Source organism: Podarcis cretensis, assembly GCF_951804945.1.
Source record: "Podarcis cretensis genome assembly, chromosome: 17".
Classification (NCBI taxonomy): domain Eukaryota; kingdom Metazoa; phylum Chordata; class Lepidosauria; order Squamata; family Lacertidae; genus Podarcis; species Podarcis cretensis.
Window position 1 is genome coordinate 22,197,152 of NC_137187.1, and position 13,523 is coordinate 22,210,674.

A 13,523-nucleotide genomic window follows, 5' to 3' on the forward strand; every position below is an offset into this window, starting at 1 on the left:
CACTGAAGTTTGTGAAGAGTTTCTGGAAAGTGGGTGTCTGTGGAGGGCAAACCACAATGCCCAGAACTCTTGGAGGGGGGAGATGCACTTTGAATGCGCTTTAGGCAGTGGCATAGCTATCCGCTTGGGTGCCCGGGGTGGCGCATGCATCCTGCAGCTGGGGGTGGGGCAAGCCGCCCATGGGGGCGGGGGGCACTGCATGGAGCCTCTCCGCTGCCTCTCCCTCAGCTGTGGTCCGGCTGAGGGAGAGGCAGTGGGCAGGCATAAGCCCCACGCTGCCATTTCAGGCAGTGCAGAGCCTGCAGGCGCCCAAGCCACCACGTCACTCCCAGGAGAGACGTGTGGCTCGGGCATGCTGCAGGCCCTGTGGTAAGTGCCGGCCCCTTCAGTATGGCACCCAGTGCCAGCCACATTTCATTATGTTTGTTGACTGAACTTAGAAGTTCTGTGAGCCCCATATTTTTTTAACTCATATTTTTGTCATCCCCCTCAGTGATGACACCCGGGGCGCATCGCCCGCCCCCGCACCTCCTTTCCTCCACCACTGGCTTTACGTATGGCATATGCACAGCTTAAGGAGGAAAAGAAGAGGGTGGAGAGAAAGGGGAGCAATGAAAAGAAAGGAGCTCAGAGGGAATTGCTTTTTTAAATTCATGCTTAGTTCAGGGGTTATTGTAGAGCCAGAACAGTGAACCTGGAGCCCTTCAGATGTTGCTAGCCTCCCATTCTCATCCACCCTGGTCCCTGGCCATTCTGGCTTGGACAGGTAGGAGTTAGGTCGGGGGACAACATCTAGACAGCATCATGTTGGCTACAGGATTGCACATTCCACTGTATGGTAGAAGTGAGAGAGCGGAGGAAGAGGTTGACAGTTTTCTTGCAGATTTCTGCTGCAGCAAGAAAGCTCTTTCGCAGACACCTCCCCCCCCCAATTCCTCTACATTTTAATGTGCATGAAGATCATTTGGAGGCATGAGTTCTGCTCTGCCTCCATCCATAATGGCCTGTCGCTGCCTTCAGAATGCTGTGATGATTGGACGCAAGAGGTGGGCGATTGAAAGGTTTGAGTGGGGAAATATGCAGAAAATGTTATATGTCAGAGATTGTATTAAGAAAGCCCAAGTTTTTTAAGGAAAGGCAAAAGATGAACGGGTTGCGGAAGCTTCCTGGTTATGTGCTTTCCTGGAAAAGAATCCAAAGTATACAAGTACACGGCTGTACACGTAAGGCACATTTAAAGAGCACACACACACCCTTCACAAAACCTAGGAACTGTAGTTGTTAAAGGTGCTGGGAACTGTAGGTCTGTGAGCAGTAAGACTATAGCTTCCAGGATATTGTGGAGATAGGGGTGTTGCTTTAACTGTACACAGTCAGAGTTGAATGGGTTGCTGGGGATTATGAGCTTGGTGTGTTGCAGAGTGGGCCACAGCAGCCAGAGGATGGCAGCATCTCTAGCTGTTAGAATCATAGAATCACAGAATCGTAGAGTTGGAAGGGACCCTGAGGAGCATCTAGTCCACCCCCTGCAATGCAGGAATATGCAGCTGTCCCATGTGGGCATCGAACTTGCATCCTTACTGTTATCAACACCATGCTGTAAACAACTGAGCTATCCTTCAGGGAGAGACTAGGGCAGGGGTTCTCAAACTTTTTCAGCAGGGGGCCGGTCCACTGTCCCTTAGACCTTGTGGGGGGGGGGCTGGAATATATTTGGGGGGGGGAATGAATGAATTTCTATGCCCCACAAATAACCCAGAGATGTATTTTAAATAAAAGCACACATTCTACTCATGTAAAAACACGCCAATTCCCAGACCGTCTGCGGGCCAGATTGAGAAGGCAATTGGGCCGAATCCAGCCCCTGGGCCTTAGTTTGCGTACCCATGAATTAGGGCATGGGTGGCTTACCAGATATTGCTGAACTCTCATCAGCCCCAGCAAGCATGACCAATGGTCAGGGAATAGAGGAGGTGGAGTCCAGTTACCTCTGGAGACCTAGAGGTTCCCTAGTCCTGGGTTAGTACAAAAGAAACACATCCTGTTTTGCATCTAGAGAGGAACCTTAGCAAAATCCCCCCTGGGCGGATCACCACCCGGCCCCCCTGGGCACCAGTCGCTACACCAATTGCCCTCTGGATGCAGATTGCTGCATCGATTGCCCCCCTGAGACTCTCACCCCGTCCCCAGGTGCACAGTATGTGCGACACTCTGGGTCCCAGAGCAGCTAGCTCTGCATCTGCTTATATAATAATAATATTAATAATAATAATAATAATAATAATAATAATAATAATAATAATAATAAATTATTTGTACCCCACCCATCTGGCTGGGTTTCCCCAGCCACTCAGGGCAGCTTCCAACAAAGATCAAAAATACATCAAAATGTCACACATTAAAAACTTCCCTAAACAGGGTTGCCTTCAGATGTCTTCTAAATGTCAGGTAGTTGTTTATCTCTTTGACATCTGATGGGAGGGTGTTCCACAGGGCGGGTGCCACTACCGATAAGGCCCTCTGCCTGCTTCCCTGTAGCTTTGCTTCTCACAATGAGGGAACCACCAGAAGGCCCTCGGCGCTGGACCTCAGTGTCCGGGCAAAACAATGGGGGTGGAGACACTTCTTCAGGTATACAGGTATATTATGTTATTAATCACATTTGTCCATCACCTCCTAAGAAGAGTTCTCTAGGTGACCGTTGTCCAGGTATGAAGTCCTCTTATCACAAAGCGCAAGGTTAAATCATAGAATTTGCTACTTACTGCAAGATGTGACAGCCACCAACTCTGATGGCTTTAAAAGAGTATTGGGTAAATTCCTGAGGATGAGGCTATTGGAGACTCACCATTATCTTGGGGATATGCTACCTTCAGCTTTCAAGGCAGTGTGGGTTGCTGAGCAGCATAGGAGAGGACCAATGTTCTCAGGCCCTGCTTGTGGTCTTCCCAGAGGCATCCAGTTGGTCCCTTATCTGGGAATTAAAGCCCTGGCTATTATTTGTTTTCACTCAGTTATTGTGCAAGGCTTTGCAGCCAACTGAGAACCTAAGGAGATACCAGCCGGATGAGGCCAAAATGCCTACCTATGATGAGGTTTAATTAGAGGAGAGGAGGATGCGAGCTCAAGCCCTCCTCTCTTTCCCCCTCCCACTGCCCATATACCTCATGCATTTAATTGAAGGATTCACTCAAAAGGTTTTCATTTTATTTCTAAAGTGGAGTAATTCATCACAGCTACTCACGCTCCTCCCTTCTGGTGACAGAAGATGGTTTTGTTAGAAAAGAAAATAACCTGGAAGGCTTGGTGTGGAAACTAAATTCCTCATGCAAGTCCCGGACAAATAAGTTCAGTGAATCAAGCATACCCCGAGTTTTGGAAATATTGGCCAATTTTTGCTGCAGAGAAGCCCACAGGAGCCAAATCAATGCATGTCTGATCTGCATTGAGTTTGTACAAGTGACACCTGCAACAAAATACTGCAGCATGGAATGCTATTGTTCGGGGTTCATGTGCTCTTCCGGAATGGTCCATTCTTTTTTTGCATAGCTCCTCCTCCAACGGGGCACTCAGCATACTGTGCCCATTGAGCATGCGGGTGGTGCTGTGGTCTAAACCACCGAGCCTCTTGGGCTTGCCAATCGCAAGGTTGGCCGTTCAAACCCACACCACGGGATGAGCTCCTGTTGCTCTGTCCTAGCTCCTGCCAACCTAGCAGTTTGAAAGCATGTCAAAGTGCAAGTAGATAAATAGGTACCACTGGGGCGGGGAAGTAAATGGTGTTTCCACACGCTCTGGTTTCCGTCATGGTGTTCCAATGCGTCAGAAGTGGTTTAGTCCTGCTGGCCATGTGACCTGGAAAGCTGTCGGTGGACAAATGCCAACTCCCTTGATCTGAAAGAGAGATGAGTGCTGCAACCCCATAGTTGCCTTTGAATGGACTCAATCGTCCAGGGGTCCTTTACCTTTACCTGCTCAGGCTTCAATGGGCTTTGAGTGCTGTATCTTGCTCCTTGTCAAGGACAGGCTGGATGAAGAGGAGTGGTGGGAGCCTGGAGGGCTCTGAAGATGACACCTTAGAGCCTGGAGCTTGGTGGTGGGACACTGGGGAGCAATTAGCAAAAGGGATGAGCTGGGAGCTGATAGAAACAGGAGACTCAAGCGATTAAGGGGGCTCAGGAGACAGAGGGCCTTCCAGGACAGGATTAGTAGCTGAGAGTCACAGTGTGTTCACAGGCAATCCCAGTCCTGCTGACTCTCCTCCCCCTCTGATGCCCTCACTCGAGGAGGGTCCTGCCCATTGCTGAGCAACGCACCAGACAGGCCCAGAGAAGAAGCCCACCCCCCCCCCTTGACACAGCCTTCACCTGCTTGGGAAGGATCCAGAGTGAAAGACTTGAAGGCTATGCCTAGAGCTAAATTTTAGCAACACCTTCGTTGAATTGAGATGAACCAGGGACATTGTTGTATTGTTGTTGTTGTTGTTGTTTTCTGTTAATGAAAAGTGAATTGCATTCCTTGTCTTTGGTGTGCGTGCCTGCCTTGTGGATGACCCAGCTTGCTGACAGCTCCTTGACACTCCTGTATGCAGATATTGCCATTTTGGCTACATAACAATCCACACTTAAGAAGAATGAGCTTGTTGTTGTTGTTTAGTCGTTTAGTCGTGTCCGACTCTTCGTGACCCCATGGACCAGAGCACGCCAGGCACTTCTGTCTTCCACTGCCTCCCGCAGTTTGGTCAAACTCATGCTGGTGGCTTCGAGAACACTATCCAACCATCTCGTCCTCTGTCGTCCCCTTCTCCTTGTGCCCTCCATCTTTCCCAACATCAGGGTCTTTTCCAGGGAGTCTTCTCTTCTCATGAGGTGGCCAAAGTATTGGAGCCTCAGCTTCATGATCTGTACTTCCAGTGAGCACTCAGGGCTGATTTCCTTCAGAATGGATAGGTTTGATCTTCCTGCAATCCATGGGACTCTCAAGAGTCTCCTCCAGCACCATAATTCAAAATCATCAATTCTTCGGCGATCAGCCTTCTTTATGGTCCAGCTCTCACTTCCATACATCACTACTGGGAAAACCATAGCTTTTACTATACGGACCTTTGTTGACAAGGTGATGTCTCTACTTTCTAAGATGCTGTCTAGGTTTGTCATTGCTTTTCTCCCAAGAAGCAGGCCTCTTTTAATTTCGTGGCTGCTGTCACCATCTGCAGTGATCATGGAGCCCAAGAAAGTAAAATCTCTCACTGCCTCCATTTCTTCCCCTTCTATTTGCCAGGAGGTGATGGGACCAGTGGCCATGATCTTTGTTTTTTTGATGTTGAGCTTCAGACCATATTTTGCGCTCTCCTCTTTCACCCTCAATAAAAGGTTCTTTAATTCCTCCTCACTTTCTGTCATCAAGGTTGTGTCATCTGCATATCTGAGGTTGTTGATATTTCTTCCGGCAATCTTAATTCTGGTTTGGGATTCATCCAGCCCAGCCTTTCGCATGATGAATTCTGCATATAAGTTAAATAAGCAGGGAGACAATATACAGCCTTGTCATACTCCTTTCCCAGTTTTGAACCAATCAGTTGTTCCATATCAAGTTCTAACTGTAGCTTGTTATTCATATATAAAAAAAATAGGAGGGCTTGTCTTCCAACTTAAGGGTTCCAAAAAGTCATACTTCCTCTACCTGGTGCCCTCTGGATATTTAGGACTATCCCATCAGCCCCAGCCAGCATGACCCTGCTGTCAGAAGACAGTCAGTCCCCGGTAGAACCTTTGGCACCCGTGCTGGTCATTTAGGACTTCAAGAGGAGGAAAGAATTGTTACTGGACTGATGCGGACAGTCAAACATGGAGATTATTGTACACATTTTCCTGGGTGTGATGCTAGTGCGTCTGTCCTGGTTTCTAATGTACCAGTTACACCACATTACCTGTTGTGTTATGGAACTGTGGATTTTTGATGGATCTACTCAGGGCTATCTTTTAAAAAACTTTTTTTAATTCAAAATTAAAACAACACATATTATCCAGAAACATATCATCCTTATTTCCCCCCCCCCATTTTTCCTCCCTCCCCCCCCCCCCCGTCCCACACAAAACCCACCCACCCGGCTTCCCTCAGTTCCAGTCTTTGATTTCTCTAAGAATGCTGTTTTCTGCATGTTACACAGTTGTATAAACTATTTAGCTGATTATAATCAATAAAAAAGTTTGTGAATGTTTATTCAAAGCCAGCCAAGGAGTCCAGTTCACTTTGTTGCATCTTCAAATACTTTGTAAAGGGTTCCCATTCATCTTTGTCATAGTTATCCTTGTCCCGTAGCTTATATGTCAATTTGGCCAGTTCTGCATAGTCCATCAATTTTTCTTGCCATGATTCTTTAGTTGGGGTTTCTTCAGTCATCCATCCTTGTGCTATTAGAACTCTCGCGGCCGTTGTCGCATACATTTTCAGCCGGAACTCACCAGACCTCAATTGCTGCACCTCTCAGGTGGGTGCTATTGCCACTATCAGAGAACAAGGGAGGCATTCGTGGTGAGTTCTGGCACCTTTCTCTAGAAAAATAGCACTGTGTTAAATTTCATTCACACCAGTGGCCTATTGGTAGTTTATATTCTGTTTGGGGGCATGTTTGGGACCTCAGAAGCTTTGGATCCCATCCTTCCATTGGTCCACCCTTGGCACACACCCTTTTCAGCTCTGCCAACACCAGAACTCTGACATCATCATCAGGGCGAGCATCACAGATGTTTTTGTGGCAATGGGAGGGAGGATCTGGCACCAGTTTTCCCTCTGCCCTTGGAGATGAAGGTTTGAGGCTTCCTATGACTTCCAAAGGCTCAAAGCTTGCAGGGCCCAGAGATGGATTCCTTCTCACTTTTGTTTATCAGTAGACTGCCAGTAAAAAATAAAAATTTAAGCAAACGATGCTTTTGCTACTTTTCTTCCCAATACCGTAAGTCATTTCCTCCCTGCAAAATGCAAGATGACAGAGAAGGTTTGCTCCCTTGCTCATTATGGGAGAGGATTAGGGATAAGGCAACAATGAGCATCCTACGTAAATGGAAGCATTTGATCAGTAGGCTGCCCTTCAACAGTTCTAAGGATCTGTTCCAAAGAGCTGCTGGGCTATTTGTAGATTCCTTTTGAGATAGAAAAAAAGACTTGGGTTTTTCCCCCTCAATCTAACTGAGCCACAAGACAGTCTATTAGAGGATTTCAAGTTACAAAGCTGGCATAAACATCTGCAGGCGTGGATGTGAATTGTACTGCAAATCTCTCTCTCTCCCCCCCTCTCTCTCTCCCTCCCTCCCTCCCTCCTCTTCCTCTCCTATTGCTAGGATCATGTCTCATGGTGGTGACAGTGCCTAACGATGTCCAAAAACCTGGTTCTCTCATTGCTTTCTGCATCACCTTCAAGTTCCCTAAACCTTCCTACTACTTGAAACTGCTTTGTCCTAATCCCACACTTGCTTTTCTCTTTCATCTTCTGGTCAGGGTAACAGCAACAGGCTTCTTCTTCTTCTTTGGCAATCACTCGTAGCCGAGTAAGATTGTATTCCATAAACATGGTTTGAACAATGAGTCCGTAAGTGACTGTGAAGGCCAATTCTGGACCCACACGTCCTTCCACAGTGGGGACATTGGTTTCTGGGCAGGAGTTGATCACGGTGTGAATTTGCCAAGCGTGCCACCTTCTTAGTACGTTTCTCCCTTGCATCCTGAGTTTGAGTGTCTTCAAAGCCCATGACACCTTTGGTAAACGCTGTTCTCCAACTGGGACAATTGGAGGGTCCATGGCTGCCTTTAGGTCATTCTAACATCTGAATTAAAAGAATTGAGATTGTGATGGAAGGGTCATAGCTTAGTGGCAGAGCATGTGTTTTGCATGCAGAAGATCCTAGGTTCACTTGTCAGAATCTCCACGTATGGCTAGGAGAGACTCCCAAACGGAACCCCAGAAAGACTATGTCAGTCAGTGTAAAGGTAAAGGTAAAGGACTCCTGGGAGGTTAAGTCCAGTCAACGGCAACTATCGGGTGTGGTGCTCATCTCACTTTTCAGGCAGAGGAAGCCGGCGTTTGTCCACAGACAGCTTTCCATGTCATGTGGCCAGCATGACTAAACCGCTTCTGGCACAACAGGACACCGTGATGGAGGCCAGAGTGCATGGAAACACCATTTCCCTTCCCGCTGCAGTTGTACCTGTTTATCTACTTGCACTGGTGTGCTTTCAAACTGCTAGGTTGGCAGGAACTGGGAAAGAGCAACGGGAACTCACCCCGTCATGGGGATTCAAACCGCCAACCTTCTGATTGGCAAGCTCAAGAGGCTCAGTGGTTTAGTACACAGCGCCACCCGCGTACCTCAACCTCAACCTTTACCAGTCAGTGTAGATGATTCTGAGCAAGACAGACTAGTGGTCTGACTTGGTGTAAGGCAGATTCCTAGCTGTAGGGAGGGCACTGTAGATCACAACCATGCAAAACTCCTTGCAAGATGAGCATTGCTCTTTCTCTCAAATCTGTCCTAGATAGTGTTCCATTTGATGCATTTACCAGAGAACAGAAGACATTGGAGTAAATTAATTAATGCCCATCCTTTGCTCACACCCCCTCAGGGCCATAATGACATTGCAATGATGCAGCAAAGCAAACAACATGATTTTTTAGCATACCAGCAACTGATTTGACTTCCTGAAAAATTAGATTGGGAAAACAGCAACTTTCTGGTGGGTAACCACAACCCTCTTGCCTCTTGCATCCTCCTATGAAGCATCAGCAAAGAAAGCTAATGATGTGTGCTCATGGTCTGGGGAACAACTGGGGGAAACATCTGATAAACCCTTTAGCTTCCAGCAAATACTATATCAAAAGCACAGTCTAATTGAGATACAGAGGAGACAGTTACAGTATGTATATGCTATTGCTTCTGCTCAGGCCCTGTTTATACAGTTCCCCTGGAGTGATGTTGTGCTTTTAGTCATCTCTCCCATCTTCCATTAGGGTGGCCATTTAAGCACCATAAAAAGGGACAAAATTTAAAAAGTCAAAAAGCACTAGCTTATACGTACTGTTGCGTGCACCCCAATCTATGAGCAGCAAGAAGTTCCCAGGGTGATTTCACAGTGTTCAGTTTCCCTAGAATGGAGGTCAACGAGGACTGTATTCTGTGATTTATAGTTTTATTTACACATATATACAACCTGCGCATAGCACCAACTCTCCAACATGTCTTGTCTCCTCATTAGATGCCCAAGGGAGATCTCCAAGTCATAGCCTGGGGTCCAGCACAGAGCAAGACAAGCCCCCGTGACCTCAGTTTCCAGCATCAACCAAACTCACATGTACACAACCCTCACATACACAGTCTTGCCCCATGGCCTGTTGTTCTTCATCCTAGGATGACATGGCCACCAGCCAGTTGAGGTGGGGAAAGCCTCCCTCATTTATCTCTGTGGTAACTTCTTTGGACCTGGGCAGGGCTTTTTTCCCCCCCATCTGGAGCTCACTAGAGCTCAGCTCCAGCACTTCTCATTTTAAGAGAACGGGGAGAAGTTCATAGTGAGTTCCAGCACCTCTTTGTCTAGAAAAATGGCACTGGGTACATGGCAGTACTTAAACTTGGAGGCTAAGGCAACAACCTTAGCAAAGGAACTGGTTTGACTGGATTGCAACAACAACAACAACAACAACAACAACAACAACAACAACAACTTATTTCTACCAGACCCATCTGACTGGGCTGCCCCAATTCACTCTGGGCAACTTCCAACATAAACAACAAAACGAGAATGGGCCTTCTCTGCTGTGGCAAATGATGTTCAAATGATGGGCTGATGGGAATGAGATATATCTATCCAGCTAGGCTGGCCTGGTGAGGGGCCCATTGCAGAGAAGGTTGTCTGTGGTATGTAGTGAAGATGCCCTTAAGGGGTAATTCAGGTGTGTCTGTGGCTCCAGCAACTCCCTGCCCTCCGCCCGTCTGGAAAGAGAAAGTAGTAATGGATATTCTAGCTATGGATTGATCAAGTCATCTGCAATTACGTCGACTTTTATTTTCTTACCCACTTAAGTAAGACCCTAATAGCACAAAACAATTAATTTTGTTCTTCAGCGCTCAATTAAATTCCTCAGAAATCTAGGATAATAGCATTGTTGTAGTAGAGCCTTACAAAAGATGAAATATAATCTCTTCCAGCTCCTCATATTCCCCCCTCCCTTTCAACAGAAATGAGGTTTTGTCTCCAACAAGCTGAGACACAAAGCATCTTTTAGAACAGGGCAACAAAGGTTGGAGATTTATCAACAGCAGGAGGAGTTCTGTTGTAGTTGCTGTCACAGAGTATTCTAAATAGACGCTTTCTTTGTTGGCCAAAGAAAAGAGCTTCACAATGAATTCTCTGCATTAGAGAAAATAGCTTCCTAATCATATCACAGTGGCATTTTTCACAGATGGGTAACAGGAGGAGGTGGAGAGACTTATTCCAGCTTTCATTTCGACAGATATAATTTTTGTTGGAAAGCGGTCTGGTAGAACTGCTTTTTCAAGAGCAGGAAATGTCCACTTGTCTTCTCTTTTTGGTCCATTTCTCCAGCCACTTTAGGCCTAGAAAACAGACATATAAGGCTTGTGGAGGCGAGAGAGTGGTCTATAAAATTATGCATGGTGTGGGAGAGAGCAAACACACACTCTCTCTTGAGAGCCAGTGTGGTGTAGTGGTTAAGAGCGGTAGTTTCATAATCTGGGGAACCGGGTTCGCGTCTCCGCTCCTCCACATGCAGCTGCTGGGTGACCTTGGGCCAGTCACACTTCCTTGAAGTCTCTCAGCCCCACTCACCTCACAGAGTGTTTGTTGTGGGGGAGGAAGGGAAAGGAGATTGTTAGCTGCTTTGAGACTCCTTAAAGGGAGTGAAAGGCTTGATATCAAATCCAAACTCCTCCTCCTCTTCTTCTTCTTCTCTCTCATATATATATAATACTACCCTACAGCCATCCATCCAATGAAAATGGATGTTCAAAGATTCAGAACAGACAAAAGAAGCGCTTCTTCACATAGTCCATGTTATGTACTGAGTTGAATAGGATCCAAAATGCAGCAGTCTGATTGGTCCTGGAACAATAGGATCCAGAATGCAGCAGTCTGATTGGTCCACAGGAGCCACCAAATCCAGCTCCAGGTGGAAGTGAATCTGCAACCTGATTAGCCTACAGGAGAATCCAGGAATTAGCCAATCACGTGGGGCCCATTGTGTAAATAATGTATATAAAGCAGACATTCTGGGGGAACTTCCATTCCACCTCACCACTATGAGCTGAATAAAGAGCATGAAATCCACTCTCGACTCTGAGTATATTTCAGTGCATAATAATTAAACTATGAAATTGGCTGCTGCAGGACAGCTTCCACCCAAATGGAAATCTTCAGCAACATTCACTTCGCAGCTAAGCTGAGGTGTGTCCATTTGAGAAAGCCATTGCATCTGTCCAGAGGACATTGTGTGCAGGCAGCAGAGCATCATGAACAGTTTTTTTGGGGGGAGGGCAGGTGCAGCAAAACCAATCAGGTGATGCACACAAGGGGAAGACTCTTCTCTGTCTCTGGTGTATACAGCAATTGCCACTTGAAGCGCAGCATGGGGGCTGGGGACACACAACCTCACTATGTTTCAAGCTGGTAATGTGTACATGGACTGTAAGCAACAACACGATTTCAGTGTCAGCATGGATAAGAGGAAACAAGAAACAGCCAGAAAGGTGGGCTCATGTATTTAGCTATCTCCACTTTTGGCTAATCCACATTCATGCTAGGCTTTGGAAACAAACCCAAACAGCCAGGTAGCCTACATTGTCAATGGCCCATCTTTTCAATGACTCAGAAGTCCTCTTGAATTCATTGATGCTGACTCCCAGGTAAGTAGGGTTGGGGTTGCAGCCTTAGTCACCTTTAAGCGGGGGCAGAGTGGGAGGGTGAGTTTATTTAGAGGCATTTTTTTTGTACCGTATCCGTGGATCTCTCCCCCCCCCTTTTGCCTTTCTATTTCTGCTGGCATTAGCACTCTCTAGAGCATCAGCTTCTAGGAAATGTCCCATTAACTAAAATGCATTCTGTGTTCTGATTTTCCTATTATATTCAGTCATTTCCACAGCAGTCAGTGTCTTATTATATAAGGCTCTTGCACGCATGCTAGCTGAGCTAGACTTTCAGGCATTGCATCTATTAAAAAAAAACCAGCAGCAGCAGCACACCCAACAATATCCTGAGCCTCTGCGCAGGACGCAGCTAGAGGAAATGTGGGTGACGTTATAGAAAATTCATTATTGTAAAATGTGACTCCAGAGTCACAGATCAAACTTTTAAAGGTAATTTGCCATATTTCATGCTTGAAACTATATAAAAAATGGAGAAAATGGGAAATTAGAGCAGAATTAATGCCCATATTTTTCAAGAAGAGAGAGTGTTTTAGGCTAAATGAAGCTCATTACCCTGAAGGAATCCGCTGACTGCTACTAAAAAAAAACACACCCTCACAAATGGAATATATTGGCCGTCCTTGGGAAAGTTGGAAGGGGAGCTCAGGTGTTTGACTTGCTTGCATTATCAATTCAACAAGAATTGTAAATAGCCCAGCAGGTAACTACGTTCCTGGTCAACAGCAAAATTTGGAGCTGTGCCATACCCCAAGCCTAAATTGGAACTGGGAGCACGGTATCGCTCCCCTGTCTGGAATGGTTGGGGTGATCTTGGGGAGGAGAATGAAATCAGAGAGACACCAAGAAGAGGAAATGCTGTAGTAACTGGTGAGTTGTACTACCTTCACAAAGGCTGTGTCTAAACTTTCTCCAGAAGGGAGTCTGAGGGATTGAGGCAAATAGCAGTGGTATAAGATGAAGTTCTAGCTCTTGTTGACAAATTAAAAATGAACAAATCTCCAGGTCTGGACACCATCCAGTGAGGCATTATTAAATGTAAAATGGCTAATCTTCTAACAAAAAACCCTAGATCAGGTTGCATCCTGGAAAGTGGTTAATTTAACACCTTGTTTTAAAGGGGGGTGGTTGTTCCAGGAGGACCTCAGAAGTTATAGACTGGTTAGCTTCTCTTCCACGAAAAGTGGTGGCAAATATTAAATTACCAAACATATAGAATCATAGAATTGTAGAGTTGGAAGGGACCCAAGGGTCATCTAGTCCAACCTCCTACAAGGCAGGAATCTAAAGCATCCATGACAGGTGGTTATCCAGCCTCTGCTTAAAAATCTCCAAGGAAGGAGAGTCCACAATCTCCAGAGGGAGACTGTTTGGCTGCCAAACAGCTCTTACTGTCAGATAGTTCTTCCTGATGTTTAGTCGTAATCTCCTTTCTTGTAACTTTAAGTCATTGGTTCTAGTCCCACCCTCCAGAGTAGAAGAAAACAAGCTTGTTCCATCTTCCATGTGACAGCCCTTGAGATATTTAAAGATGGCTATCATATCCCCTCTCAGTCTCCTTTTTCCAGGCTAAACATACCCAGCTTCTTCAAC